The 19,306-nt window shown below is 54.3% G+C and overlaps 1 protein-coding gene across 10 annotated transcripts in view; it reads left to right on the forward strand.

Moving 5' to 3' along the window:
- The window catches only part of CASZ1 (castor zinc finger 1), a 241,600-nt gene that overhangs the window by 137,262 nt on the left and 85,032 nt on the right, over positions 1-19,306 (forward strand). The gene's annotated exons all lie outside the window — the stretch shown is intronic.

A 19,306-nucleotide genomic window follows, 5' to 3' on the forward strand; every position in this document is an offset into this window, starting at 1 on the left:
ACGGAGCAATCTGTAAACTGTCTGGCACAGAGGAAAGTGTGTCTTTTCCATCGACAAGAAAAAATATGGGGCTTAACTGGAACCATATGGCAGCACACTTGAGAGAAATCTGCTGGCGAGGAGGGGGGGCCGGCAGCAGCACTGTGGCTGCGGGGGGAGCGTGCGGCCCTGGGCAGGTGCGTGGGGGTGGCCCTGGGTTGGAGACGATGCACTGAGGACCTGGGAGCAGCCGCGTCCTGCACAGCTCCTGGTGTCACCCAGTCCCTCCCCCCCCCCCCAGCATGGGGGTGGCTGCTCTGCACCCCCAGGGGTGGTGGGGGTCACTCAGCCCCTCCCCGTTGGCTCACGGCCCTGCAGTGTTCCTCGCGCTGGTGAGAACCCCTGCTTCCCCTCTGCGTCTCCTGCCTGCCGACATGTGTTACCCATTAGGCCTTAATTTCAGAAGATTTACAACACATTAAGTAATTTGTAGGTTATTTCAACTTTAATCTGCTGAAGTCGAGAAAATCAAAATTAAATTCAAAACACACGGATCTTCAAAGTGCTGGGACTGGGGATGGGGGGAGCTGTTTACCAGCCCCCACTCTGATCCTCTCTGTGCCCCTCCTGCATCGCTGCACTTCTGCCCCTCTGCGGGCGGTGGGACACAGCAGCACACAGCTCTGCCCCCTGCTCTGTGGGGCTGGGCACAGGGCCGTGCCCCCAGAGGTCCTCAGGCTGAGGGGTCCCCTGGGCAGCCACCTCCATGGCATGAGGTGGGGGCACTGGGCCTGGCTGCTCTGTGCTGTGGTGCTGCTCTCTCTGTGCCTCGCTTCCTTCCCTTTGCATCGTGGAGATGCTGTAAGGCATTCAGTGTCAGCCCAAAGGCACTACAACAGGAGTGGGGACCCAAGGATAACTGCTGGCAGAGCCTCTTGCCAGGGTGTTTGTGCTGCTCCATCCCTCCTGGGAGAGCTCCTCTTGCTGGAAAGCATCAACCGCCATTCCCTTCTCCTCCTCCCACCTTCATGTAGGATTGCAGGCGTTCCTGTAGGATTGCAAGAGTTCATGTAGGATTGCAGGAGTGCTGGGCACGTTGTGGTTGGAGGGATCTCCATGGGGTATGTCCAGCCCTGACATCAGAGTGCTGAGCATACCCCTGCTCATCATCGATGGCTTTCAGAACTGCTCTGCCACTTGTTCAGCAGTCAGGAAAGCCAGAATGGATCAAGCTCTTGGGGAGGGCTAATGAATGAGCTGAATCGCAGAACTGGGAGCCTTTCCTGACAAATGGAGGCTGTTACGGCGTTATCTTGGGGCTCAGGAGATCTGAGATTTGTCTCAGTAGCTCTCTCCTGTGCCAAGTTTGTGTTGATCTGAAGCAAATCGCTCACCCTGTTCGTGCCCCATGTGTGCAGCTGAGATAACGTGCCTGGAGCAGGCTGGGGCTGGTGCTCCAGGGTGGGTTCCTTGGGTGCTCTCTGTGCTTTGGTTCCCCATGTGTGCAGGGAAAACCATGGCTTTTTTCTTCTCCCTGGACTTTGATGAATGGAAAGTGCATGTGTCACAGCTCTGCTATTTAGCACTGATCTCTCCACCCACATCCCAGACGGTTTCCGGGTTCCCAGCCCACCAAATCCCTCAGGCATCTCCTCAGGGCCCTTTCCTCTTCCAGCATAGAGCCGCCTTACCCCAGAGCTGGGTGACGGGGTGCAGCAGACATCCCATCTGGGAGCAATTCAGGGCTGCTGGAAGGGCGAGCGTGCTGACTGCTCGCTTTTGTGCGTCCCTGCCTTGCAAGGGTGCTCAGCCCAGCGCCGACTCCCTCGCCTCGGCTGTCTGTGCGCCAGATCCCCTGGAAGTTGACTTTATCAGGAAATGTGTCACTGAATTGCACTGAGGATACTTTGGAGGGCGATGTCCCCAGTTCTGCTCCATCAAGGAATCTGGAGGTGCAGGAAGTCTTGGAGCACGTTGCACTTCATCTGCATCTGTAGGTTTTCCTGCTTCAGGCCTGAATACCTGGCACTGTCCATCTCCTATTCTTGCCTGCGCTGGGAAATTTTTATCAGTACCATCATAGATTTGTATTTTCTCTGAGATTCCTTCGCACGCCCCGCGCAGCTGCTCTGACCTGTTGGAGGGGTAGGTGTGGAGGCAGGCGCTGAGCACAGCTCCGTGCTCTGTACAGCCACCACTTGGAACTCTCGGTCCCTTTTGGCCTGGCTGTTTTAAACCAGATGTCAAAGCATTGTGGTTAAAAGCAGAAATTGTTTTCCTGCTCTCTGCAGAGTTCATCTCCTGGGTCTTCTCTTTGCAGTGAAGAAGAAAAGGATTTGTATAGAGTGGTTGTTTGCTAACCTTTATGAAAAGTCTTGTATAGAAAAGGTAAAAATTAATTTTGATATGTATTAGCTGGTCAGGCCAAACCCAGGAGAGCACCTCAGGTCTGCACTAATAAGCTGAAATGTGTTAGAGCTCCGGCCTGCCCTATCAGCACAGAGTATGTCTCTGTTGGAGTGGATGTCAGCACTCCTCCTGGCTTCATTAAGACCCAGATTTTTCTTCAGAGCTTTAATGATGTCGGGATTCTGCTTTCAGTAGTGTGCAGAGTTCATGGAGATTTGCAGGATGCCCCATCCTGGCGGTGCTCAAGACCAGGTTGGATGGGGCCATGGGCAGCTTGATGTGGTGGGTGGCATCCCGGCTGCAGCAGGGGGTTGGAACTAGATGATCTTTGAGGTCCCTTCCAATCCAAACCATTCTACAGTTTTACAGTTCTGTGAAATTCAAAGCTGTTGAGGTGGAGGAAGGCATGAGGAAGACAAGCACTCTTTGGCAGTCAAAGTGCTATCCAGTTCACATTCCCTTGATCCTCTTGTGAGGATCAGTGAAAGTTCAGACCTCATGCAAGGCGAGCAAACTTTATGGCTCTCTTCAAGCAAAGGGGAAATCGAGTCACAGGAAAAGTTAAATGAATAATTTACAGGTGTTCAGGAGGCTTTGGCAGGGCAGGGAGTGGTGCTGCACCCGCCTCGCAGTGCTGCACTCCGACTCCTAGATCAAACGTTCCCAGACTTCTTTCAATGGATGGGAGTCAGCTGAATAGAGACTTGGCCTGATTGATGCCCTTTCTGCTCATAATCACAGAATCTCCCCGTGGCAATTCCAGCAATTCCTTACGTGGGAGGTAATGGCAGGAAAATACTCACAGTCAGATTTGTATGTGCTTTGTGTTTGCCTAAACCTGATCTCCCTGAAGTCCCAGCAGCGTGACTCGCCGCTTCGTGCCGGCGGAACGGACCCAGCGCCGGTGTTCGGTGCATCGCTGTCATTGCCATGGCTGTGAGTGCAGGCGGTGCCGGATGGGCGGTCAGCTGCCCGTTGGGTTCCCTGGGATGGCTGTCAAACACCTGCTGGAACCTCGGTGTTTTGTGGTGGGTGGAAAGAAGGCGCGGTGGCAAGCAGCGCTTAGTGCATAGAACTGTGGAATTACTAGGGTTGGAGAAGATTTCTGAGCTCATCTAGTCCAACCATCTGCCCATCACTACTGTGCCCTCTCAGAGTTATAGGATCATTGAATCATTAAGGTTGAACAAGACCTCTCAGACCATCCAGTCCAACCGTCATCGTGTCCCTGCCATGCCCTGTGAGCCATGTCCTTCAGTGCTACATCTCCGTATTTCTTAAACGTCTCCAGGGATGCTGACCCCACCATGTCCTTGGGCAGCCTGTATGGCAAGGTCTGCTGAATGTGTCAGGGCATCTGAGAAAATTTGGGTGTGCTCTTCCCCAGGTCGGTGGCATTCAGTTCAGTGTCTTTGCATCAAACCCACTTCCCGGTTGAGCTGCTGACTTATGGGGAATTCCTGGAGTAGAGAATGTGGCCCAGAAGTGCTGAGCTGGGCAAGGTCCCAGCAGGGTGCATCTCCTGGGGCACCTCTCCCAGACTCACACTGCTTCCTAACCCCGCTGCAAGCCCTAAATGCGGTCCCACAAGTTGTGGCAGCGCAGAGGGAACAAAGCAGCCCAGTGCCCGTGGCTCCTGGGGCTGAGGAGCTGCAGGGCCGTGCCACGCGTGCTGGGCAGGTAGCATTGTCCTGTTTCTCCTTGGTTTCTGCTCAGCTCCGAGTCCTGGTTCACAGCTCCCTGCAAGCCAGGGATGGAGGAGATCCTATGAAAATGATGATATGTGACAATCAGTCACAGCAATTAGTGTTTTGGTTAACAGGCCTTTTTTGTTTTCTCTCACCCAGACAGAATGTCACAAATAAATCCTCGCCTGCATTTGCATATTAATTGGATCGGAGACGTCAAGCATCTTTCATTAAAGAAAATGATCTGCATATTTGGAGACATAAAATAGTTATTTTGATGGGTTTTTTTCATAAGATCAGGGGGTGGGGGAGGAAGGTGATGGGAGCAGTGGAAATTGAGGTAGAGCGAAGGCAGAGAAGGCAGTGCTGTGGTTAACCCCTTACGGCCCGGAGCTGGATGGCGCTGATATAAATAAATAAGTGATGGACATGGAGCGGCGCACAGAGTGCAGCATCAGCCCCACGTAGCTTTGTTCTCAGGGCCATGGTTGTGGTGGGCAGCCACAGCCCTTCCTCTCCAGCTCTCCAGCTGTCATTCGGAGCAGGGAAAAACCTTCCCTGGTGCCCTCAGCAGAGGTGGGCAGTGATGTAGCTGCAGGATGAAGGGCTCACTCCTCAGCTTCTACCTACCCCTACTCCAGACCTGGAGTCATTTTTCCCTTTGTTTTGGCAGCAGCGCTGCCCAGCAGCCCATGGCAGGAGAGGGAACCTGACCCTCTAGTTTTGAAACCGTCTGGGGAATTTCTGTAGGCAGCATGCAGTGGCTTGAGATGGATTTTGGCCAGGACACTGAGGTTCACGCTGCAATGGGATCCAAGGGTACGTTCGCATGAATGTAAATGATCACGTTATGGCAGATTAGCAAGTTCCCGCTTGTTAGCTGCGCTGCGGTGCGGGACCGCAAGCAGCTCCGTGCCTGCTGCGAATTCCAGGTAAAACGTGTTATCCTGAAACCACTGTGAGCACGGTGTGAGCGTGGGTTTTCCATCTCACGTCACTGCGGGGTGGGTGAGTGCCTTCGGGGTGGCACTGCTGCCCCCAGGCCACCTCCTGTCCTCACCCTCTGCTCCGGACCGATTCTTTCCAAGCCCAGTTACTGCAGCGTCCCCGAGGATGAGCTGCTCCACAGCTGTGGCCGTGGTTTCAGTTTTGTGACTTCTCCATCCCTTGGCTCAGGGCAGTTCCCTGCGTGGCAACATGGCTCTGCTCGGAGCTGCGTGGGCGAAGCAGAGGCTCAGGCTAAACAGGTCCTGGTGAGCTGTGCGCAGGCTTGAGGACATCAGCTGGAGAGGTGGGAGTTGGTGCCTCATCACAGGGCTGTGCCAGGAGGTGGGGAAGCCAGGACAACCCCCAGTTTTAGGGCTGCTCTAAGGACCTGAGTTCTGTCCTTGTCTCTTCCGCAGCCAACCCAGACACACCATCAGGAGGTGAAACCTTCGCTCTGAGCAGTGCTTTCCTTTCAGTGGGTGGGTTTTGGCCCAGCCCACTGCGTGCCTGCAGGGTGCAGGAGCAGTCAGACCCCTTGGAGCAGCCTGGAAGGGGCACGGGGTGCTGGGTCAAGGCACCAAAGGCTTTGGCACATGATAGATCTGCCCAGGGATTCCTCAGCCCCTGCCCTGCCCCGGGCTGCAATAAGAGCTGCATTAGGCAGGGCTGCTCTCTTCACCGCACACATCGAGGCATGTTGCTGTTGTTTTTTTTTATTATTATCAGAATCCTGATCCTAGGAAGCCATCAGTATCCAGGGAACTTTATCACACACACTCGAAATAACCCAGAAAGCTGCCAGCTCCATATTAGGGAATGAATTCCTGTCAGAAAGTAAAGTGAATGCAGAATTTATTGACAGTGGTGGTGACCATGGGCAGTTTGCAATCCAGCCCCCTCCCTGTCCTCTCCCCTCCCTGCAAGCACCCCCAGCCCCCCTGTCCTGCAGCCTTTATATTTATCACCTGTGTGTCCCCTCCCAGCCCTGGTGTGTGCAGGACATGCAGGAGCCTTTGGGGGAGCGAAAGCAAACTGCAGGTGGGGGGCTCTGCACTGTGTGTGTCCCAGTAAGAGATGTGCAAATGCTTAATGGGAACAAAAAGAGCCACACAACCACAACATGACGGTCAGCCTAAAAATTCTTCAGCTGAGCTCAGGTGGAAGCAGAATATCACCCCGTCCTACACAGCATGCAGTGCTTGGTGCAGGGGGTGTGCAGCTCCCAGCTCCTCCTTGTCCCCTCTGAGGACAGGACTCTGTCAGCCCATCACAGTAATCTGCAGTGACTGCATGTCCCTGTTCGTAGATCTCTCCCATCCGTGCATCCTTCCAACACCTTTCACATTGGTGGTGGTTCCTAGAGAGGTTCACAGCGCTTCTGCTTGGGTGCAGAAGTTGGCGTGGGACACGTGTGTGGGTGCTTGGTTGTGACTTCAGGCTAAAGGGTTTTGTTTGTGAATTTTTGCTTTTACATATGAGAGATGCATGGTGCCTGTGGGATGGCACAGCACGTTGCAGCAGGTGTGAAGTGCTGCCTTGCATTTCACAGCAGCAGCTTGCAGGCTGTGTGCACACATGCGGAGGTTCCCTGGTTCTCAGGTGAGGCACGGAGCTTCTGGGGCCATTCCTGCCACAGGGAGCAGCAGCTCCAGACCGTGGAGCTCCGGAGCTGTGCCAGCAGTGGAGGACTGGTGGCCCCAGGGCTGGAGCCATGGGCAGAGCGGGTCAAAAGAGGTGTGGGGAGCTCAGGGTTCCGTGGTTAGTAGTGTGGCCGAGAGCTGCAGATTGTCTCCCCTCAGCGCCTGCTGTCCTTTAGCAGTCGGCCGGCACCATCAATCACACCCAGACACCATCAGGAAATGATTCCCAATCAATTATAATTGCTCTTCACCTACTTCCTGTGTAAATCACTGATGTTTTACTGCAGATGCCAATGGAACAGGGGAGCGCACGGCTCTTCCCTCAACTTTCTGCATGTGTCAGGCCCACCCACCGAGTTCGGGGATGGCCCTGCCAGCCTGGGAAGCAGCAGGTGATGGGGATGTGAAGCGTCAGAAGGTTTTATTGCTCCTCAAAGCTGGGAACAGAGAGGAGGAGGTGGTGGTGGCTGTGCACGCTCCTGCCCTCAGCAGTGGCTGGGGCACAGCTCCTGTGCCAGGCGTTGGATCCAGTCTGAAGCAATGGGATTCAGCGTCCCTTTCCTGCAGGATGGGGTTGGTCAGAGTGGTGCTCTCACTTTTTTATTCCTTCTGTCCCTCGTCCCTCTTTCCTCATTCCTCCTTCGCCTCCCCTTGTTTGTTGGGATACAGCCCAGGCAGCAGAGCCCAAACTTTTGGTTTTGATACCAGATCCTTCTGAGCTCCCCTGCTGAAATCACAGCGGTGCCTGCACAGGGCGGGACATCTTTTGGGACAGAGAAGGTTGAAACTGGAATACTCACACAGAGCAGGGCAGAAAGCCAAGGGAGGACCGAGAGCAGCTGGGGGCTGCAGATGGAGAGGGGTCGTTGGGGTCTGCATTGGGCACAGGTGGGTGCGTGGTGCTGGGGAAGCCTGGCCAGACAAGAGCGCGTCTGGGCGGGTGCAGGCGGGCGGCAGCAGCGACTTCCAGGCAGCTGATTATTTTATGGAGTCCTCAGAAGTCCAAAGTTATGTGTGTTTGTTAAGCGCCGTAACACCGAGTTTATTTAATGTGGTTTTAACTGCCGCACGCTTTTATAAATCAAAATAATTAAAAATAATAAATTTGAAGGTTAAACAACAGCCTGCACCGTGGCAAAGAGGAGAGAGCATGACTGCGGGCTGTGTTTGCGGGGAGGGAGCGGGGGCTGCCAGAGCTGCTCAGCGTGTGGAGCTGGGCGGGTTTCAGTGCAGCAGGGAAGGCAGTGCCAAAGTCCGACTGCGGCATGGCACCATCCCTTCACAGCCAGGCAGGGCCAGCACGAGGAAAAGCTCATCTGAGAGGCGTTCAGCTGTGTCTTCTGACAGCCCAAGGTCTCCAGTTCTCTTCTCCTTGTAACAGCACCTGCAGATGCTTGGCTTTGCCAGGGGGTTTTCTGGCTATTGATACTTTTACTCTAGAGCATTTCTGTGGATGCCCCATCTCAGCCTGTGTTGTCCTGGGGGTCAGGAGGGGATCTGCCCAGCTCCACAGAGGTGGTACTGTGCTGGGGGCGGCCCCCCCTGCACGGAACGGTTCCCCAAGGCGCCTGGAGTGAGAAAGTAGAAGGTGCTGGAGTGTGTGTGTCTCTTTAAATGCTCTTTGTGTCAGCATGATAAGGAATTTGATGGCTTTATCAGAAATACCAAAGCTTTATTTAGCAGGGTGAGGCGAGCGCCACTCGGCTCCACACAATCTGCTGATAAATTGGAGGGAAAAAAAAAAAAGAGGGAATGGAGGGAGGAATGTCTGAACATTCCCTGGTTGCACATGGGATGGCCCGGCTCATGGTGCTGTGAGGTTGTCGCAGTGTCCTCGCTCTGCTGAAGGACAGAAGCACTCTTGCTCCCAGCACTCATCCCGTTCATCTCTGTGTCCCCACTGTTCACCTCAGTTCTCTCAGGTTCTGCTGTTTCTCCCACTTTGTTGCACATCATCATCCTCCAGCTCTTTCACCGCTGGGTACTCGAGCATTCTCAGCCAGCAGTTAGCACATGACCTATTCTTCCACATGCAAAGGCACTCATGTTCTGTCTCCATCCCTCCAGCTCTGGATCCCAGAAAGAGGGGTGGGTTTGGAGTCCCATCTCCTTTACCTGAGGTCACATTGCACAAGCAGGAGGACAGGCAGGTTGGGCACCACTGCAGACCGTGCCGTGGGGATGCCCTGCAGCGAGACCAAGTCAGAAAACTCTTCTGTTGGGTATGCTGGCAGTGGCTTTCTGAGGGCAGTGCTGAGCAGGGAGCTGGGCTGGATTGCATCATGTGATGCTTGCGCTGCTTTGCTTCTAATGGGCTCAACCTTTCTTTGGAGATCACTCAGCAGCACTGGATCTTTGGCCACAAATCTGCCCCCAGCCCCGTGGTATTGCCCTGCTGTGGTGAGCCAGGGCTGCCCTGTGCTTCCGCAGCACTTTGGGACCTGAGCGGAAAGGAGTGAGAGCCAGGCTCAGGGTTCCTCCTGATTTGTGTTTATCGTTAACACATGCCATCAATTATATATTGTTACCATGTTTTGTTGTTAATTGCGTGCCTGCAAGCAGGCCACACACATTGGAACAATTCTGGTCTCTTCCTGCTCTCGTGCCTCCACACCTTTTCTTTCCATCCTTCTGTTCATTCTTACTCCTCCTCTTTCCTTTCTCTCTTTCTTTTGATTCCTCTTCTCTGCTTGCATGCACGCGCGCACACCAGCACACACACACAGCCCGTGCACAGTTGGATCATCTGCTCTTGGCTCTCTCCCACATCCCTTTTTGATGTGGTTTCTGCAGGGTTTGGACCAAGTCCCCTATTTCTCTCTCTGTCATCAGGAAGCCTGCTGCAGCCTCTGCTTCCAGACGGATCTAGTTAGCTCTCTCTTAGGAAACTTTGCCACCTACTAGAGTGGGGCTGCACTGTAAGCATGGCTGGAGAGCGGAGAGGGCCTGAGCTGCTCCAAGTTGCATCCTGGTGCTCGTGAGTTACACTGATGTCCCTGAGCTGAGGCTTGGTCTCAGCCCTGGGCATCTTTAGGCTTGCTCAAAGCCCTGTCTGCTGCATTTCTACCCCTCGAGCAGCTGTGTGTGAGCAGCCCGCTCACTCAGGCACCAAGGCATTCGGTCCTGCAGGCAGCTCACTCTCCTTTGGAAGACAGCACAGAGATGCTGCGTCTGTGCCTGCTTGAGGGTGGGCAGACAAATTTAGCAGAGGCTTAACAGCAATTAGGTCTCAATGACCCCTCTTCTCTGGAAGGTTTTGAAGATCCCAGGTCGCTTTGGGAAGAGGCATTCCCGAGTGCTCCCTGGCTGATCTCTGCACGGCACTGGAGCGGCTGTGGTGCAGCTGGCTGCACTCCGAAGTGCGTTGGAGTCCCCTGGGGGCTGCTGGTAATAGCTGTGCTTTCAGCGCAGAGAAACGGATGGGACAGCGGGACGGAGGCAGGGACACTGCTCAGCACCCTCCTTGTCACCTGCTGCTCCGGCTGCTGCTGTGGCTTGACTCAAATCCTGTTAAGTCGGCAGCAAAACTTTCACCAGTCTCAGTCCAGAGCAAACATTTTCATTGAGGTCACTTCCAGAGACAGGGATGGGGTTTGGGAAGAAACACCCAGGAGCCAGTTTGCTGTGATAAAATGGGGAGGGAAGTGAGAGTAGATTGCTTTGGGCATGGGTAATTGGGCATGGAGACCTTGCTGACTCAGCCAGCCCTGCAAACTCTGTCCTGGTCACTCAAGCTGCTGCGCTTGTCTTGTCTGAAATGAGCCCATCATCTCCAGCTGCCCCCCAGCAGGCTTGTGTCCCCCTGCCACAAAGCATCTTCCAGCACGGTGCTGAGCAGCCTTGGCTGGCCTACGCCAGCTAGGAGCGGGGCTGGAGGGGCTGGGACACCCAGATCCCATGGAACAGTGAGCTGGTTGGGGTTTGCCCTGTGGCTGCCTGGTGCCACTCTGCACACACAGCCCCTGGGCAGGCTTTGTGTTCCCAGACTGAATCTTGTCCTTTCTGAAAGGAAAATTGGAGCAGAACAGGGAAAATGGCCTCGGGCTCCCCAAGCGCGGGGCTGGGGTGCTGGCACGGCACAGCTCCTCCCCGAAGCTGGCTAATAGAAATCAGTCCTGATTAGGATTAGTCCAGCCAGCACTGAGCCGGCAGGCTGATAATCTAATAAAAATTCCCAGGATTGGTTTACTCTGGGGAGGATTTGCGCTGGACGCGGGAGGAGCAGGATTAGCCCAGCTGTGTGGGGAGGGGAGGGCAGCCGGGTGGGCAGGAGGCTGCGAGAGGGTGGGGAGCCCGACAGGCAGCGGGAGTAAGTGGAAGTGACAGGGTCAGAGCAGGCCTTTGTCCTACAGCCTGATTAGAGAGTCTGCCCCCAGTTCCTTACACTTTGGGATGTTGTCGGACAAACCGGAGCTTAAATCTGTCAGAGCGCAGCAGAGATTGGAGTTGACGTCCCGGGAAAATATTCCTTGCTGTGCAGAAATCCAGGCCTGGCTGGGAAAATGTAAAATGCCCACCCCAGCCCCCTCTGAGCTGGAGGAGGAAATGAGAGCGCTGGTCCCAGCAGCCACCTTCTGCCTTCAGCTGGGAGGCTGAGCAGCAGAGACACGTCTTATGTGGCTACCTGCAGTGCAGGCTCTGCGTCCTGTGCCAGTTTCATCCCCTGGTGGAGAGGAGCTCTGGGAACTCAGTTTGCTCTTTGGCTGAAGTCCCCGGCCGCTGCTCGACCTGGTGGCAAAGGCACACCATCTTCTGTACTCATCCTTCAGCTCTCCCTGTTGCTCCCTTCTCCTCCCTTTTGATTCATCTGGACTGCCTCCTCTATTGCTTGCCTGGTTCAGCAAAAAAAGGCACTGTTTCAGTGCATCTTATTCCTTTGGGGGCATCGTGGTTGGGTGAGGGTCCGGATGTCCACGGGCACAGTTAGGAGTTGGACAGGATGCAGACCCCTCCCAGAGCCTGAACTCCACAGAGAAATGCCCTCACAGTCTAGAGGTTACAGACTGAGTTGGGTTTTTTTGCCTTTCACAGTTGCAACAGTTGCGGAAGGGTTGGAGCCTTTCCCAGCTGAGGGCATCTGTCTGTGGGCCAGCATCCTACAAGCCGTAGCATCTGGCGGTTGGTTGGGAAATGTCCTCCAACCATCAGCGCTCGCCCCCAAAAGAAAGAAAGAGAAAGCCTCCAAGACGAAGCTGAGATAACTAAATAAGGAAAGCACTGTCCTCTCCAGGCTCGGGTAGCTGCATATATGATTGTCAACTTGATGAAATCCCCCCGGATGTAATGAGCTGATTTTCTGCTGTTAATATTGCATCTGCTGATGAAGGATTCGTTAGGATAATGGAACGAAGCTAAAATATAAATGACTCGCTGTCAAGAAGCAGCTTTTGCTTGTGTTCTCCTGACAGTTCCTCGGCCATGGTGAGGGAGTTGTGTGTGCTCTGCACATGTTGGCAAGGTGTGGGCGGTTCTTTGGTCCCACATGAGCAGGGGCACACGTGTTCCCTGTGAGCCCATTGCCCGCAGAGCCTGAGGCCATGGCACTGCCTGACCTGCGAGGCACTGCAGGGTCTGCCTGGGGGACAGCACGAACGGGTGAGTCCAGCACTCACTCCTGCTCTTCCCCTGGCTGCCCTGTTGGTTTCCAGAGTGGCTGTACTTTCCTTCCAAATGAGGAATCACCATGAAAGTGAAACCGGTGTGCGCTCATAAAGCTTTTAGAAATGCACAGTGTTGTTTCCACTGACAATTGCAAAAGAGGTTTAGATAAAAGCAGTTTTCTTATTGCTGAGTAGTGGTAACCTTACACCTGTGCATGGAATCTTCGGGTCCCCCATCTGCTTTGGGATCCTGTGCACAGAATGCCAGCTCTGTCATCACAGGGCTTGCATCTTGCCTGGCCTCTGCCTGCCCTGGTGCAGGGCTGTGTGTGCCCAGTCTTTGTTACGGGTGTGCAGGGAGGAGAACCTGGGGAAGTATTTACAAATATCTTCAATATCGCAGACTTACTGTACATTTCATAATGGCATAAAACAAAACGTAGCGTTGCCAGTCTTTCATTTTACCCCGGGCCTAAGGACATTGGGTGTTTTCCCTCAAAGTCTCTGTTTCTGGACGCAGGAGACCAAATGAGAATCTCAGCTTTCATTATTTGTTTGGGTTTTTTTCTTTTTAATCGCATTTCTAGCTCTTCTGATTGCCAAGGAGGAAAAAAAAAAAGAATGAAAACATGAACCGTAATGGCTCAAAAATGAAATTAAAAAAGGCCCTGCTTTCTATTATTATTTTTCAAATCACATTTTTTAGGCACTCATGCCAGAGATCAGCATGGTGGTTCTAATGACACTCAGCACTGTGTGGCTGTGCCTGAGGTGTGAGGATGCTGAGCTGCCCAAGTGCTGCTGTGCTCCTGGGGGTCCAGGCTGCCCAGAGCCCCCCAGCAAAACCTTGGTGCTTTCATTGCTGGCTCCCTACAAAAGGCTGTGAATACGATTGATGGGGAAGGGGGGGGAGCATGTGAATTCAGGCTAGAAATTTTGTGAAATACATTTGAAGGAAAACAGCTTTCTGACAAAATGAAGAGTGCATGCGTGTGTTTTTAGAGGGATACATGCATCGCTTTTTCAGCCCTTCTTTGCTCTCCCTCATGACAAATGCTGCGTGGAGAAACATTCCCAACTCAGGATGACTTTCTGTAGGTCCTCAGCAGGAGGGACACAGAGTTTGTGAGGGATGTGGGCAAGTTGTGCAGACTTAGAGAAGCAAACGGAGTCGGAGAGCTCCTGTCACTACTGGGAATGTGACGCAGAACCCCTCCGTGCCCAAGGCCTTATAGGGCACAAGCTCTGAAACCTCACATTGCAGAGGAGGGAGATGGTGAGTGCTGCAGTTGTTCCACTGCCTCAGTGTCCCTGGGATGCAAGGAGCCCAGCACCAGGCCAGTGCCACCGCGGCCTGCGCCTGCCTGGGCTGTGCTCCCAGCATCAGGGAAACTCTTCTGAGGAATTTAGTTGCAAATTCAAGGGCTGCTTGGCCAGGACAGCGTGTCAGGGCTGCAGAGAGAGCTGGCTTCCACCTGCCACGTCCATCCTGGGGCAGACCACAGCCCCCCTCCTTCTCCTCTCCATTTTTTGCCATTTTTGCCCGTCTGGGTCCCCCCAGGCCGCGCCAGCCCCTGCTCCTCTTCCCACGGGCCGTTCTCCTGGGCTGGCCCTTGGAGCCTATCTGTGTGTTTCTGTTTGTCAGGCTGATTTTTTTTTTTTCCTGGGGTCCCCTGCTTCATCATTATCTTAATCACCGTTGTGTTAAGTTTCATGCTTCCTTTGACCTTTATTTTCGGCCTGGTTATGCTGTTTATCCGCCTCTGACACTTGTCCCCTGGTGCTATTGCCAGGGAAACCCAGTGCAGAGGCTTTTCCCTTTTCCCCCACCCCCTTGTCCCTTTTCTGTTTCATTTTTTTTTCTTTCCTCCTATTTTATTTTTCCCCTTTCTATTTTTTTTTTTTTTTTTGTCTTTTAACATGGTTTTCCTAAAAAGTTTTTTAATCAATCAAATTTGAGGCAGAAAATAGGCTTGGTCACGCCTGGTCCTTGGGTCGTGTGACACTCACTCAGGGTCCTGACAGCTCCTCAAAAGGGGCCGGGGGGCCGGCAGCGCGTTTCCCCAGGAAAGGCCCCGTTTCCATGGCGCTGCCCCCACCTCCCCGCCAGCCCTGCTCGGCCTCGAGCCCCCGCGCCCGCAGCCTTGGGAAGCGCGCGCGTGCTGGGCTGTGCTGACAGCTGCCGGGGTTCCCCGCCACTGCAGCTCGTGGGGAGCCAGCAGGACAGGCGGCTGTGCGCCGTGCCCCGCCAAACCCGCATAATCAGAGGCTTTTCATCACGGCCCCTTCCCCGTCTCCAGCTGAGGCCGTTGCTGTGTGAGGGTCCGACACGGCCCAGGCCTGCGGTGCTCCCCAGCCCTGCGCCCGTCTGCAGTTCTGGATTTGCAACTTTCCCCCATGCCCTCTCCAGTTCTCCATTTGTGCTTGGTCTTTTTTTCCATTCTCTCTCTCTCTCTCTTTTTTTTTTTTCTTTATAATTAATGATTAGTTTTAATTGGTTTGCTTAGGCAGCCTGACAGCAAATTAGCGGGAGCCAGCCCAAGGCTGCGTGTGCCAGTTTGAGGATGGCTGGCAGATGCCGGGCAGGAGGTGAGGTGGGCTCCTCAGGACAGCCGTGGGCCATTGATGTGACCCTCAGGGCTGCCATGTCCTGTCCTGTTGTCCCATGTCTGGCTCCAACGGCCATCGAGCAGTGAGGTTGCCTCCAGATGGGGTTGGTTGCCAGCAGGATGGCCGCCATGCCGTTTCACCACCTCACACCCATTCGCCTCCTTTTTGCATTGCCTTCCTTGAGCTGAGCTGGGCTCTGCTCTCCAGATGTGAGCGTAGGGTCCCCCAGTGCCCAGGGAGTCTCAGCAGCCATGAAACAGGTGGCCCTACCTGGTGCTAAAGCCAGGTAATGGGCTGGGGTGGAGAGGAAAGGGAGGGCTTTGCTCTTTTCTTCCTTGGCCGTGATTTCCCTTTGCTTTGCTTTTCTTTTCTTCGCCTTTTTTATAGCTCCCATTTTTCTTTTTTATGGGAGAGAAACGGCAGGGTTCTCCCAGAGCTGGGAAGAGCACTCGGTCCCAGGCTGCTCCCAGACAGATGGAGGGGAAGAGGAGGGGGGCAGCGGGCCCGTAATCCTGGGGGAGAGTTGTGGTTAAAGAGGATTGGGATGGAGTCTAGGGCAGTTCAGAGTCTTGCTGGAGGAGGAAGGGACAGACACTTGCTATCCTCATTTTCAACACAAAACTTTGCTGACAGCATTGGTTGCTGCGTAGCCCTCACAGCCAGTGGATGGAGTTGGTCTGAATTACACTGCTGGTGCTGCCTTGTCATAATGGCAGCCAAGATGGGAAAGCAAGGAAAACACAAGTTTCTCTCTCTGTCAGTCCATGCATTTTCCCCCAAGCAGCCAAGGTGTTAATGGGTGTGTTTGCCCTTTCTGGACACTGGTTTGAACCTCCAGCGTAGTGTTAATATCTACATATGCCTTTTAATGGTATCCAGAGCACGTGTAGGACTGAAATCAGAGAGATCTGATGTCTTCCTGGGAATTGTGTCATGCAGGAACAGCCTTTTTGTCAGCCACAGAGGTCCCTGCTGCATTCCAGATTCATGAGAGATGGAAGGCAGTGCAAACACGTCTGCTTGCACAGCTCCGTGTGTTGCTCAGCTGTGGATGTGCTGGCAAATGCCACGCTGTGATAGCCTGCTGCAGGCTGGCTCCTTACCCAGGCACCTGTATGTGTAAGGCTCACCCAGGTGGGTGTGCTGGTGGTGCCTGTAGGGACACTGATGTCCCTGAGGCTCAGGGAGTTAGTTTTAGTTCCCATGCTGCTCAGACGTGGCTCTGCTCAACACACTTGTGTCACTCCCCAGCTGCAGTGTGACCCTCAGGCTTTGCCAAAGGTTTGGCACTCAGCAGAGCTTTGAGTCCCTCCAGAGCAAGGCTGGGGACAAGTCTGCTGCTGCAGGAAGAGAGGCGAGGGAGAAGGGTGGAGAAACACCTGCTAGGAGAGGCACTGGGACCTCCCATCTCATGTCACTTTCGTGTGATCTCAGCTTATTCCCACCGCTGCTGTCCCTGAAGGAGCAGAGGATGCATTTTGAACTGCTACAAAGCATCCATGTCCTGAGTGCTCAAGAGGTTCTCTTTTCCTGCCCGCTTTGCCTCATATGGGGCAGTGTTAAGGCCCTTTTCACTTCCCCCTTAGGCTGCACTCACTGCATTGCTGTGAGCCAAGGTGCTCGAGGCATTAGCCACATGCAGGATGTGTGCCAGCAGGACTGGGGCAGGTCCAGCTGAGCCTGATGATGACCCAGACCCCAAACCATCCATATGTCACCCACATGTTGGCCAGCATTCAGCCTCTCCCTTCGCAGTCGGGTGTACTCATCACAGCCATGTAGTTTGTGAACAGCGGCTGGGGGTCAGCCAGGAAGGGAGACTGAGGCGGGGAGCCTTGGCTCCAAGAGGCACAGGTGTGGGATCATCCGACCAGAGCCCTCAGTGGTGCATCCATTGTGACAAGCCCAGCTGGGGGAAGCAGAATGCAGAGCTGCCTCCTGCCTCTGAGCACTGCCTTGGCTGCTGCCTTCCCCTCCTCTTCCTCACCGGCGTGCCTGCAGCCCTGCGTCGGCCGGCTCCTTTAAGGCAGGCGCGGGGGAATCGCTCAGTGCCAGCCTTCGCTGCGAGTGCCGCTCCCGCTTCCCCCTCGGAAAGTTTCCTGCCCAATTGTTATGTGCGATCCGATCTGAAAGTTGCTCTCTAAGCTTCTTGTCACATTTTGACTTAATGAAGTGCAACTGGAGTGGGAATTGGGGTTCATCACGCCAGTCTCACTGCGCTCCCTTGTTGTCAGAAAACAGGGGCGGTTGGGGACCGTAATGCAACGCTGCAAGTCGTTATCATTCCGGTCAGTCTGTTTAACACAAAATTAAACAAAGAACTAATTAGTGCCTCATGAATTAATAAATGCGCAGTTGCCGGGTAGGAAGGGGAGGAAGGAAAAAAGGTTGTTGAAGGAAAGATACTGAAAAAGTCGAATTAGGATGTTGTGTCAAGGGGAAAAAAAAGCTTGAGTCCACTTTGGTGAAGTTTGGCACGGTTGGCTTCCCTGGGAGGAGCTCCCTCCTCCTCCTGCATCCTGCTCACCGGTCCAGAGCAGCCCTGCACGGGTGGGTGTGAGGAACCTGGGTTTCTGCTGGGTGCTTTTGAGGAGTTGGAACGAGGATCCAGATAGAAATATTTACCTGCAGAGGTTGGCATGGGAGCTGGGAGGTGTGGGCTGTTTTCCTTGGCAGGGGGATGGTGAGTGGATCTCTCTTGGCCAGAAATCTCTGGGGTCTGGGCCATTGTGGAGGGGCTGTGGTGATGGCTGGGGGCTGTCCTCAGAAGATTTGCATCTCTCCAGCCCAGGAGAGAGCCAGCCCTCTGCTCAGGGCAGGAGAAGTAGGAGCACAGCTGCAGCACGTGGAGACTGGGACAGGGTGAGGTGGCACCTGCGGCTTCAGAGATGGCAGCACGCTGCTGGTTTTTCTGGAGAATTTAAGATTGCCCCAGGAGCAGCATGTAATCTCAGATTAGCCGTGTCCCGCAGTGCTCCCCCCTCCCCTGCTCCTCTCCGTGGCTGCGTGGTGGTGAGGAGAGCTCCTGGAGGGCAGGTGCTTTGCACCCAAACTGGTGCCCACCCTGCCAGCCCAGTGGGTGCTGTGCCGTGCCGTGCCATGCCGTGCCTTGCTGTGAGCAAGAGGGCTCTGCTCTGGCGCATTGTCAGGCTGGGAAGCAGGCAGAGCTGGGGGAGGGAAGAGTCCATCCTTAAGAGGACATGTCAAGTACAATTAGCGTTATCTGTCTAAATATGTACTGGGAACACAGAATACAAGAGGAGGCCTGGCTGGCTTTAATGGAGACATATGCAAGGTCATATTGCCTCATACAATCCCCCAATCTGATTTGGGGATTACACATTCTAAGTAAATTGGCGTTATTCCTCTTGCATCATTGATAAGCTGTGACCGAAAGAAGGGGAGTAAAAAAAAACAATTAAAAACTCCATCTGAAGAATTGACCGTGCACAGGGTGAGGGTGTAAAGCCGGGAAGGCAAGGAGAGTTGTACAGAGAGCTCAGAAGGAGGGGGGGAACAAAGGGAGAGAGAAAAAAGGAGCATGACAGAATGGGAAGAGCAAGCAAGAAAGAACAAAAGGAAGAAAAAGGTGGGAGAAGGGATGACAGAGCCCAGAGGCAGAGGGACCCCGGGCTGGGGAGCTGGTACTGCTGTCCTTAGCTGGGTCAGCCCTGAGGTGTGAGTGGGGAAGGAAGGAGTTGGGCTGGTTGTGCATCTTCCATGCCCCAAGGGATCCCCAGCTCCATGTCCATCACGCTGTCTGGGATATCTCACCAGCTCCTTCCAGCTCTGGGTCCCAGCCAGCACCCCCCCACCCGTCTTTAGCTCAGCATCCTGGCACTGGTGCAGCACGAATGGCAGCAGTAGCACAGAGCACCAGGGCCCCCAGGGACAGGGGCAAGCAGCAGTCGCAGCATGCTCTTCCTAGAGCTACATCCTTATCACCTGTGCCCTCCATGGGGCAAAGGGGCGATGCACCAGGGCTGAGCGGGTTGCACGGTGCTGCATCCTGGGGAGGAACACGCTGCCAGCTGGTGCTCCCAGTGCAGCCGCAGGCTCCCCGTGCCTGACCTCAGGCCGGTTTTAATTTCACTACCACATCGCAGGCAGTTGTGACAGCAGCTTTGGCAACCCTGCACTACAGAGACTGCAGGGTGGGCCGGACACCGCTGCTGAGCTGAAGCCACTCTCTGCTCTGTGCCACCTCACAGCCCTGGGAGAGGGAAGTCCCCAGCTGCTGCTGTGCCACCATCCTTCCCCAGGCGAGCTCTCCTCCCACCCTGCTGTGCAGGATAACCCCCTCCGGAAGTCTCACGGCACGGCTTTTATGCTCTGTCACATTTTTGGAACATATGGTTTTAAATAATTCAATTTACTTTTCATGTGTTTTGCT

This window comes from Phasianus colchicus, chromosome 22, assembly GCF_987193195.1.
Source record: "Phasianus colchicus chromosome 22, bPhaCol1.hap1.1, whole genome shotgun sequence".
NCBI classification, from domain to species: domain Eukaryota; kingdom Metazoa; phylum Chordata; class Aves; order Galliformes; family Phasianidae; genus Phasianus; species Phasianus colchicus.